Raw genomic sequence first — 12,500 nt, 5'->3', positions numbered from 1 at the left:
AGAGGGGGAGGGACGCTAAAAACTGCAATGCAAACAGAGAGAGAGAGAGAGAGAGAGAGAGAGAGAGAGAGAGAGAGAGAGAGAGATAATGGACAGGGAGTAGTACTCAAAAATGACAGCAGCAGAGACAAAACTAATGAAAATAGACAGAGAGAGAGAGAGAGAGATTGGAAAGGGGAAGAGAAGGGTAACTTAAGTAGGTCTGTAAATAATTCCTTTATCATTTCCTATTTTTATTCCCTTTTCATTTCATGTCCACTATTTTCCTAGAAGACTGAAGCCCCATTACAAGAATGTCCCTCTAATCTTACCCATAATTTTTCATAAGAGGAAAAGACTCAAGTTTGTAGAGAGAGTTAATTTTTCATAAGAAAGAGAGAGAGAGAGAGAGAGAGGAATGTACCCAAGTTTGTATCCTTTCTTATCGTTAATTTTTCATAAGAAACGAAAAGATTACTGAGAGAGAGAGAGAGAGAGAGAGAGAGAGAATTGGTGGGGGACAGGTGAGGATTACCTCGTCGAGGCCCTCCCGTTCTTAATTACGATATGATGGTACACATTTTGACGAAGCTAGAGTCAACTGTAATATCAAAAGTCTTCCCCTCTTTTCCTGTCATTCTAACATCTACCCACAACAGTCGACTGGAGAACAGGTACCTCAATCAATGCCTAGGTCAATAGAGGCACATTGGATCGGAAGAGAGAGGGTTGGAATGGTGGAGGGGGGAGGAGGAGAGAGATACGACTCGATTCTAAATCTTGTCATTCATTTTTCATACCTCAAGAAGACTGTATCTCTTCTTTCTGTATTTCCCTTTACATCCTCTTACTTCTTCCTAATGAACACCATATTCTTTGGAAGCTCGAATTTCAAGTCAATGGCACCTGTGGGCTTGTTTCATATTTATAGGGTTCATCTGAATAATAATAATAATAATAATAATAATAATAACAATCAATGTGTGTATACATGATCGAGCCACAAAGAGTGACAGACGCAGAGGGCTGAGAATACGATTTACTTCAACAGCAGGTTCTCTAAATCTTGCCCTTAATTTTTCATACCACAAGGGGACAGCAAGAGAGAGAGAGAGAGAGAGAGAGAGAGAGAGAGAAGAGAGAGAGAGAGAGAGAGAGAGAGAGAATTTTTGATATTCCGGGTCACTCTCATTAGCTTCTTGGAAAGGGAAGCTCCTTCTGTTGCAAGGAGATTCCGAGACTAACTTTTGTTATCAATTTTCTTTTGCTTCTCTGATTTTTCTTTTTGGCGGGGATGTGCGTGTGTGCGTAAGGGGATAGGGAGGTCTGATCAGATTGGACAGAGTCTTGGTTGAGGCAAATTATATTACGAAAATCTGTTCATTTGAGATAATAGTTCAAGCTCTTTGTTTGTTGTATATTTTTCAATCCGAATTTCTTTTTTTCGTTGGGTTTTTCTTGTCGTTATAGTGTTTTATTTATTTTTTTTTTTTAACTGAAGGTCTGATATTTGACTTTTATATTCGGTTTCATTCTAAAGTTCTTTTTCAGTTTTCTTTTTAATCCTTCCCAATTATCGTTTGCGTCATTTAATATAATTATATGTATATATATGTATATATATACATATATACATATATATTTATAATATTTTAACTGATTCATCTCTTTACATAGATTTCTAAATTCCTATACGCTTCATTGTTTATTCACTTGCCTGGTTATGTATTTGATACTCTAATATCAAACGCGTCTTTTATTCTGTGAAAGACTTTTTATCCCAATTAAATCTGATGCACATTTTGGCAATGTTCGGTTTCCTCAGTGAAACATTTCTACAGATACTATTTCGGCTGTTATTCCTTTGACCTGAAGGAGAGAATCCCTCTTCACGGTCGAGACTGTTGCACCCGAGAAGCCACTCACTCCTATATCTATTCTGTGGAAGTTTAAATTCCTGGAATTGGTGAATTTCTTTCCCCATGCTACCGGAATTCTATACATGCTTCTGTTTTCTCTATATGCTATGAATTTCCTTTACTCAGCTACCCTAACCTAACCGTGTCATTATTGCGATTGCACTTCCAGGCCTGGTAATGTGCTCCCTACTAAGTTAATCAGTTTCCCTAGTTAAGGAAATAGTTACTTAGTTGAGACTTTTGCAGGTCAGAAGTCAATAATTTCGCTTTTGCATTTCTCTCTCTCTCTCTCTCTCGTATACTGTCTCCAGTCAAGAGCGTATTCTTTCTCACTTTCTGTCATAATGTCTTTCCAATTAACAACGTGTCTCTCTCTCTCTCTCTCTCTCTCCTTCACAGTACCCTCCTCCCACTCACAAGCCGTGGGCGTGTCCACTATGAAGAAGGAGAAAAAGGATCCCCGCCTTATCATCACGCCCTCATCACCGGAACTAACGCGGGCGGCCTTATTTAGCTTCTTTCCTTCTACCTCTTCTTCTCCTTCTTCTTCTCCTTCTTCACCTTTTCTTATTCTCCTTCTTTTCTTATTCTTCTGCTTCTTCTTCTTCTTCTTTTCTTATTCTCCTTCTTCTTCTCTTATTCTCCTTCTTCTTTTCTTATTCTCCTGCTTCTTCTTCTTTTCTTATTCTCCTCCTTCTTTCCTTATTCTCCTGCTTTTCGTCTTCTTCTTCTTCTTCTCCTTAAATGTTTCGATCAACTTCGCCAAAAGGACCAAAACAACCCAGCCCGATATTCTGTTACTGTTGCTGTTGTTGTCCTGTTCTTCTTCTTCTTCTTCTTCTTCTTCTTCTTCTTCTTCTTCTTCTTCTTCTTCTCTCTGATCACAGGCAGGATTCCTGTGATCCCGTCGCTTGATTATGATCAATGCTCTCTGATGGAGGGCCCGATAAAAACACCTTTTTTTTTTTCATTTTTTTTTTTCTACCTGGAGGAGCTAATGTATTACTGTGATTGTCTTTCTGTGGTTTTCATTTTGTCTGTCTATTTATCTCGATCTGCTTGTTCTGGCGTTTCTGTCTTTAAGTCTGTCTGTCTGTGCTATCGTTTCTCCTTTATGAAGCATTTAAACTCAAGGCATTTAATCGCCCCCAATCTCTCTCTCTCTCTCTTTGTAAATAAATAAATACACACATACATATGTATAATATATACATACATACACATAATATACATAAATATAAACATATATATACACATATAAACATATATAAAACCCTCTGCTTTCTGAATATCTAACTTATCTCTCTCTCTCTCTTTCTCAGCACCTTCCCACTCCAACACATACTCCCTTAATCTCTCTCTCTCTCTCTCTCTCTCTCTCTCTCTCTCTCTCTCTCTCTCTCTCTCTTCCCTTTTAAGGACTGGGTGACAACCTGGGTGACCTTCGTATTGTATGGGTGCGCATTAGCCGAATCGCCAAAAAGCATGACTAACAAAAAGGGCTGATTTTACTGTCGGTTTCGGAAAGCCACAATTTATAGTTTTCGCTCAAATATTTTCAGGTTTTCAGACGTCTCGTATCCTTTGCTTTTATCTATTCCTGCAGTTCCTTCTTTCTTTACGCATGCGCCAATTTGCTTACATAGTTTGTTTATATTTTTATTTCGATTGTGGATTTAGTTTCATGTTTGTTTTTATTATAAATTAGTTTTTTTTATCGTTTCTTAACTTTTCGTTTTGCTTTAAATTTTGGTTACGCGTATTTTTCATTCTTCTATTAAAATTTTTTTATATTAACTAATTATTCATTTATTCTTCCGTTCGGTTATTCTTTATTTTAAAAAAAGGCGAAAATAAACTCAGTGTAACTCTTCATAGTAAAATGTGTATGAAAAATACGGAACATTTGTTTACGGATATTAAAAAAGTGAAATACCAGTTACATTTCGTAATTTCTATCATTTTTACAATTGAAATATTTAGTAAAACGTTCGAAGTACACTAAACAAAAACACTGTAAACAATCCATTTTGTGGTGAATATGTTTCTTGTGTATGTGTATGTATGTATATGTGTATGTGTATATATGTATATGTGTATGTGTATATGTATATATATATATATATATGTATATATATTATATATATATATATATATATATATATATATATATATATATATATATATATATATATATATATATATATATATATATATATATATAATGCAACGTTTGTTCTAATCATAGTTCAATTTTACTGCTAATTTTGAAGTCGTATCTTTCAACACTTGAAATAATCACTGTCGAATTTCCTTTAAGAATTGTTATAAAATAATTTTTAAGAAATATTATTAGAAGTTAAACTTCTAGACAGACGTAACTATGCTGACTAAGGTACACTGGAAATCAACACTGGCACATTGAAAAACTGGTGGAAATACATTAAATACCGAAGTTTTTAATAAATCTAATTGTAAAAATAATTGATGTTTTGTATTATTTAACCCCAGTAATATCCACGTCTTCACAAAACAGAAAGGTAGTTTGACCAATGCAAGTTTTTAAAAATGTAAAAAGGAGAACCTTCATAAATTTACGTACAGGAAATTCCCTATGAGTACTATCCTGATCAACTATATATTTTCGAAAAAAAAACAAAAAGAAACCATGTTTATACATTTTTCTCTAGACTAATTCATGAACAGGGGAAGCCATTCTGGCTAACTTATTACCTTTTTCCAGAAATATATAAATGTCACTAAAGGATCGTTCTTAATCAGTTTAAGGAACGAACCAAAAGTGGCCCACCTTCATCAACTCCATTTTATTAGTAAAAATGAGAACGTATTAGTAAATTTCTTACATAATTTCCCCAAAAGGGACGACATGAGGAACTTAATTTTGGAAAAATAAATTCATCCCAAAAAAGGAACAATGTTGTTAAATTCTCGATAAATTCTCCAAAAAAATCGTGAGCTATTTACAGCAATTAAATTTATGAAAAAAATAAACCCATGTCAACAACTTTATAAATTTAGCTTTGGAAAAATTCACAAAAGTGAAAGCCAATCTCCCAGAATGGACCCCATCTTGATCAAGTTCTTTCGTGAAAAATCCACTAAAATGTGGGTCCACTGTGATGACGATAATGACTAAACTAAATTGAATATGTGAGACAGGAACCCCGAAAAAGATTCTAATATTAATTTTCTTTGAATTAAGACGCTGAGACTTAATGAAGGCGATTTTTTCTTTCATTCTACACTAAAGGGTTAATGAAATTCAATTAAGGTGTGGCAGAAGATGCTGAAGTTTTTTGAAAAGTGTTTTTTCGGCAGAAGATTTCGCAGCCTTCTCAGAAATTATTATAATTATTTATACCAAATTCTGCCTTCGTTATTTAGATTTCGGGGACTATTATAATCACTGATTTCATTACCGCAACTATTTTAGTTGCTTATTATTTTTAATAACTATTTTTATAATATCGCAGACTGAAAGCAGTAATATTCTTATAAATATAATTATAAATAATTTCTCAAAAATAATCGGTGAATAAAAATGATTACAAGCCTTATCCCAACAATTAAGATTACAATGTCGATTTTAGGCCCCAAAATCTATTATTTTCGATGACTTAATTTTGCTTGCATGTATGTATGTATGTATATACGAGTATATACATATATCTATAAAGGTCTTTATTATATATATATATATATATATATATATATATATATATATATATATATATATATATATATATATATATATGTATATATGTATATATGTGTGTGTGTAAATATATGTATATATATAATATATATATATATATATATATATATATATATATATATATATATATATTTATATATATATATTAATATATACACATATACAAACATAAGCATTCACACTGACTCATCTCTTATGGATGGTACGTCAAAAAGACTCCAAAGTAAATTCATTAAAGGTAAGAGAGCAGGTGTTGGAGCCATTTTTGGGCGAAAGAACTATTTGGACCAATCGCGCTTTTGTTTTTCTTCTTTTTGTAGTGTATCTAATTAACGACTCTTCCTACGAAGCCCTCCCTATGTCTCATTCAGTTCACCTTTTTCGTAGAAAATCTTCCTTAATATATATTTTAAGCGACCCATTCCACGAACAGCCTCCCATTATTTTCCTTTTAGTTTTCCAAGTTCTATGAAATTCATATTCCTATTTTTTGTCCTATTTTCCCTTTTCGTGAAATAATAATTCTAGTTCCCGTTTCGACGAATAACTCCATATCCCCATAGCCTCTTTTTAGTTTTCTGTAAAAGAAAACTATTGTGCTGGCTTTGTCTGTCTGTCCACACTGTATTCTGTCTGCACTTTTTTCTGTCCGCACTTTTTCTGTCCACCCTCAGATCTTAAAAACTACTGAGGCCAGGGGGCTGCATATTGGTATGTTGGTCATCCACCCTCCATTCACCAAACATACCATCTAGCCTCAGTAGTTTTTATTTTATTTAAGGTTAAAGTTAGCCATAATCGTGCGTCTGGCAATGATATAGGCCAGGCCACCACCGGGCCGTGGTTAAAGTTTCATGGGCCGCGGCTCACACAGCATTATACCGAGACCAACGAAAGATAGATCTATTTTTGGTGGCCTTGTTTATACGTGTACAGAGAACTCGACTGCGCCGAAGAAACTTCGGCGCATTCTTCTTGTTTCTTGTTTTGTTCACACCATAAACGCTTTCTTTGTGCTGTGTCTTCTTCCTCTTTCCCTCCGTCATTCCCCTTTTCTGTGGACCTCTTCACCGGTCACTGTTACCTATTCGTCTTTTACCTATTCACAGTTTTTCGCTGCGAGATTTACCGTCGGGTAAATTAGTTTACCTGTCATCTTAGTTTACCTGTCATCTGGTTGAATATATATATATATATATATATATATATAAATTTGAGAATATATATATATATATATATATATATATATATATATATATATATATATATACATACAGTATATACATATAAATATGTAGATAGACAGATAAATAGACAGACAGATATATATATATATATATATATATATATATATATATATATATATATATATATATATATATATATATATATATATATATATGGACTATGCACACACACATTATATATATATCATATACATAAACATATACATAAATACTTATCTAATTAGTAACAATACGAAAATTCGAAGATATTTATTAAAATAGTAAAACTGCCTCTGACACGCTTTCATAAAATGCGTATACGAACGTCTTTTATAAATACAATTCCGTTGTGTCATTAATATTAACAATATGATTTTTCTTTACAGGTAAGTACCACGAGTGGAAGTTCTACATGAATGACAAGGCGATACGTACAGTATGTTGGTATTGTATCAGGAACTTAAGTTTTCTTTTTAACATCAGTTAAATTTGCATTTGTATTTTGCATTTCACTGTATTTATGCGGTTTACATTTGAGTGGATTTCTTTTATCTATTCATAAACATCTGCACATGGATGTGTTTACTGTATGTTTGTATGCGTAGTTACGCATGTGTGTTACGTTAGACGTGTATGCAACACGTACACACACACACACACACACATATATATATATATATATATATATATATATATATATATATATATATATATATATATATATATATATATATATATAAAGACAAAATCCACGAAGGAAAGAGAAACACTGGAGTGCTGCAAGGCCTTTCGACTGGCGTCCTTTACTCAGTGGAATTTGTCTTTATTTATATATTCATCACGTTCCATATTTTCGTGATTCAGTTATACATATATGTTATGTATATATACATACATGTACATGTGTGTGTGTGTGTGTACAGTACATGCCTGTACTTTAAATGAGTATCTCAATAGTTTGTCCGCTAGCCCTTGAAGACAGTACATAATACCCGTTGCCCTGAGTCGTAATTTTGAGTAATTTGGTACAATTTCTCCTTCTCCTCCCCCTTCCACTCTCGATCCTCTATTTGTCGAACACATGCCAACGTCGCATTACTAAAGGCAAATAAACATGGGGATATTCGGGACAACAAAGGCATACCGGTAAATCAAAAGAAAACCCACCTACGGTCGTAATGAAGTGTGTCGAATCGAGTCCATTCTTGGAGGGGCCGTTGTACAGGTGACGAACTCTCTCGGCGATTCAAGGCTGTGTCACACAGGCGCCTTTTCTGGCGGCATTTGGCATCTGGCCCTAGAACTCCTGTGTGTAAGAAGGGTTTCATGTAACGTTTTTGTAAGTTATAAATTTTTTATTCATTTTTAAAGTAATTTTACGTCTATTAATACATAAATTTTGTATATTCTCCCTCGGTGTGCTATCAATTTGGCTATTTTCCTTTTGAATACAAGCTTGCGCATATTAATTACTGTAATTTCCAGACATCTCTGCACTAAGAAGCCAAAATTTCTATCTACATAATTTCAGAAGTATACATATTACCTATTCTTCATAAGAGGACGTCACACTAGTCTTTTTCCTATCATCTCCTAGAATCTAACACCAAGCACTGTACCACTTAGCCAATACCAAGCGTATAATATTACGTTCGTTGAAGTGGCTTCATAATTTGCCACCAATATCAACTACCTGATGTATAAATTGGCCTCAAGAACTTGAAAGACGCTGGAAATACGTGCTGGGTTGCGCCGCCTTCAGACTAAATCGCCAGCTTCGTAATTGATAATGTTCTTCGCGAATAAAATACCAGTTTTTCCAGATTTGTGAGAAGCGGCTTTTTTCCGTTCGTGTTTTTGTGCGCTGGCGAAGGCACAGGCGTTGCTGCGAGACAATATATTCGAAATTCGAGTGGGTATTACTCGAGGTACTTCTTTCTTTCCTTCTATTTCCTTATTTGTTTATTTCGTTTTGTGACGTTTGGATCTTTATCATACGGCGGGTTGACTCTTTCATATTGTTTTGTTAGTGTTATATCGTTAGTGTTTTTTCAATTATTTTGGAAACATCTGTTGTTATTCTTCTTGCGGTTATCATTGTTGAGTTGCTTTACTACTAATGCTATTTCTGATATTAATATCATTGTTATTAATATCAGTACTATCCTCCTCTTTAATGCAACAAGAATACAGGGTATGGTATACTAAGCACATTAATTTGTCCTTTTGTTAAGTTCTATATAAAAGCGGTGAAGTTATTGTTTACTTTCCAGGCCACCCTGCAAAATAACAACATACCAGTGGTCTCAAAAGATGTTTAATTTGGTCACAGACTGCTTGTATATACATAAAATGTAATAAAAAAATGAGTTGAACTGGTATGATCTTGCTGAGAGAACGGGAGAAAACGCTTCAAAGCAGTACGATCCAGTGAAAATGCGAGAATGTGAAGTAACATGACCTTGCTGAGAGAAGGCGGAAGTAACTGATCAAAGTGGTACGGTCATTCTGAGAGAATGGGGAAACAGCGAGAATGATGTGTCAAAGTGATATGAACTCCTTGACAGACTAAGAACAATACTAAAGTGATATGTGCTTGTTGAGAAAATGGTAGAAGAGTGAGCTAAGTGGGAGGGGGACAATGTACTGAAGAAGTTCGGCATCATTTAGAGAATGGGAGACAATAAGGAAAAAAAAAGGGGGGGGGATTTCAACCTGGAAGCTTTGTGTGAACCAAAAGAGCCCCTAAAGACTGAATGTTGAGGTGACTGTTTGTGCATATTTTTGAAGCCACCCCAACTTAAGTGGAAGGTATTTTTGTGGAGCATTATTAATCATTTTCTATATATCGTACTTCTCTGTTGAAGCTTAAAAGGAATGCCTTCTCATAAAATTCCTGTCACTACCATGCAAAAACTAATTTCCATCAGACATTAAAGTTTTCCCTGTAAAAGCTGTCTTCGAAAAGAAGAATAGGAAAAAGGAGAAGAGGAATATCTCAAAAGCGGCCGTTAGAATCCAAGCAGTGAAGACGACGTGTGTCCGAGTTCCATGTTAAAAGGGATTGGACATGGCCTTCCGATACAAAGAGTTTCAAATCGTCTATAGCTTCTCCATTCTGGCGTTTATACATTTACTGCCAGGTGACGTCACTGGGTTCTGCAGGGTTACCAGTAGCTCCCAGCAAGGGGATAACATGAAGATTTTATTGACACATATATACATATATATGTGTGTGCGTGTGTATACACATATATATACATATATCCGTGTGTGTGTGCATAGGAGTAATAACAACAAGATTTGCAAAATGTTATTAATTTTGCTTTAGTGAATGTTGTTGAGGCAATTTTCTGTCTCCAAAAACTTTCATTGACTGCAGATTAAAGAGAAGCAATCGAGTTAGCTCGTGGTAGTACTTTGTAACGGGTTCGCTTATAGAATTGCCTTTTCAACAGCAGTCCTTTGTGTTTTACTGTTCACCGAGTGTTATTACAGGGCTTCTTTTTTAACGGTACCTCTAGTAATATTACCTATTCTATCGTCTATTCCCAAGACATTCTCTCTCAAACGAGCCCTCCATAACAGCCATTACCTTTTCATTTCCGTCTCCCATACCAGTGCTTCATTTCCCATGACATTATATTCTTAACATAACATTTCCTTTGCGACAACACTTCCGTATGTTCCCCAACGCCGTTTTTGCAGTTTTAAGCATGCATATGGTCCCTCAGTGTCAGTACATCCACAGTCAGAATTTTGGAAGTCTGTCAATGGAGAGACTAAGTTGAGGCATATGAGAGTAAATTCAGGCTATCAAGAGCCACACCTTCAAAAGGCGGGCACTGGACGGTCATATCTCATGCATATGATTCTTCCAGCACATGCCACTCGAAACCACAGTCTGAAACAGCAGGTATTGGAAGGTCATATCTCAGGCATATGATTCTTCCAGTCCAGGGCACTGGAAACCATAGTCTGGGGCAGCAGGTATTGGAAGGTCATATCTCGGGCATATGATTCTTCCAGTCCAGGGCGTTAGGAGCCACCATTCTGACATTTGATCATTGAAAGTAAAATATCATTATGACTCCTCAAGTCCAGGTCAGCAGAAGCCATCATTTTGAACTGCGATGATTGGAAGGTCATATATCATGATGACCTCAAATCCAGGACATCGGAAGTTGCCACCATTTTGAAATGCGGTCATAGGAAGGTCACATCTCCTGGACATACGATCCCTGAAGTCCATGGGATCAGAAGCCCCGATCTCCTCCGGAGGGTTTAGGTGCTCAGGAAGGGCACATGGTAACATCTCGGGTAAGAAGGGAGTCGACGCTCTGTCTTTCTGGAACGGTCGTATGTCTACACGGCAATTAAAGAAGAGGGAGAGAACCTGAGCGATAAATCTGAAATAAGACTCGACCTGTTGGAAAATGCTTATTATGGCATTGGACATGCTATGGCCAGACAAGGCTCCGAAGGTGACGTTTGTTCAGTGCGTTCCGTCTCCTTTTCTAAAAGCTTCGTACGGCTTTGGTTATGGAATAACAGGAGGGGGAGGGGGAGGTCTTCCTTATTTTTTAACACCTCTCTCTCTCTCTCTTCCATTGCTTAGCTGTACCAGTTGAATTTGTGCGCATCTAATTCTTGTCGTACTGCTCATTCACTCCTATTAAGTTCTACCCATATATATATTATACATATATTCCTATTAAGTTCTATCCATATATATATATATATACATATATATATATATATATATATATATATATATATATATATATATATATATATATATATATATATATATATATACTGTATATTTTATATATATATATATATATATATATATATATATATATATATATATATATATATATATATATATATATACCTTTCCTCCAACCATACCTCTATTTACACTATTACCTCCCATTCAAGCTTCTCCACCTCTACGTCACGTCTACTTTGAAGAATTTCTGTTCCGTCAAATTCTCTAGAACTCTAGCTGTGCTTTTCATCTGCCGACTGTAAAATTCCAAAAATGGGGTCTTTGTCATTTCTTCCCTAAACCCCCCCCCCAAACTCGTATCCCTAACCTCCCACAAAGGAAACCCCACAACACAGAGGCACTAAACCTCATCCTGTAGCCTCCCATTCTCATCTTATTCTCTCCTATTCTCATCCTATTGGCTGCCATTCAGTGATTCCGCCGCTGTGGAAATTCGCTGTCATCCTTAATAAATTCTGATTCGTTCTTCTCTGGGCGTCCTGGAATCACAGAATGACAGGAAAGAAGAATTTCTGGTACGAGCTGAAAGGTTCGAAGGCGAGATGTGGAAGATGATCTTACCTGTAGAGGTGTGAGTGTGAAAAATTGACGTGATTTTGTGGTAAAACATGAAATTTTATTCCACTTCTGTAGGGGAGAGCGGAAAATCTACAAGGTCTTAATAGAATATAGAATTTAGGACAAAGGCCAAGCGCTAGGACCTATGAGGTCATTCAGCTCTGAAACGGAAATTGACTGTAAAAAGGTTTGAAAGGTGTAACAGGAGGACCTGGCAGCTGCATTATTAAAAAATTGTTAGGAGGGGGTAGAAAGTAAGACGAAAGAAAGAGAATATGAACGGAGGT

At 35.5% G+C, this 12,500-nt stretch overlaps 2 protein-coding genes across 3 annotated transcripts in view; one reads left to right on the top strand and one right to left on the bottom strand.

The window, feature by feature from the left end:
- LOC136834756 (uncharacterized) overlaps positions 1-12,500 on the bottom strand; it is a 350,563-nt gene that overhangs the window by 50,588 nt on the left and 287,475 nt on the right. Inside the window, exon 9 of the mRNA XM_067097363.1 lies at positions 8,028-8,166. The gene's annotated coding sequence lies outside the window, so the exon portion shown is untranslated. The remainder of the gene's footprint in view (positions 1-8,027; positions 8,167-12,500) is intronic.
- Positions 1-12,500, top strand: part of LOC136834755 (protein Wnt-16-like) — a 344,423-nt gene that overhangs the window by 75,906 nt on the left and 256,017 nt on the right. The window lies entirely within an intron of this gene.

Source organism: Macrobrachium rosenbergii, chromosome 54 (assembly GCF_040412425.1).
Source record: "Macrobrachium rosenbergii isolate ZJJX-2024 chromosome 54, ASM4041242v1, whole genome shotgun sequence".
Classification (NCBI taxonomy): Eukaryota; Metazoa; Arthropoda; class Malacostraca; order Decapoda; family Palaemonidae; genus Macrobrachium; species Macrobrachium rosenbergii.
The sequence above is the reverse complement of the archived record's forward strand: the minus strand, read 5'-3'. Positions and strand labels throughout refer to the sequence as shown.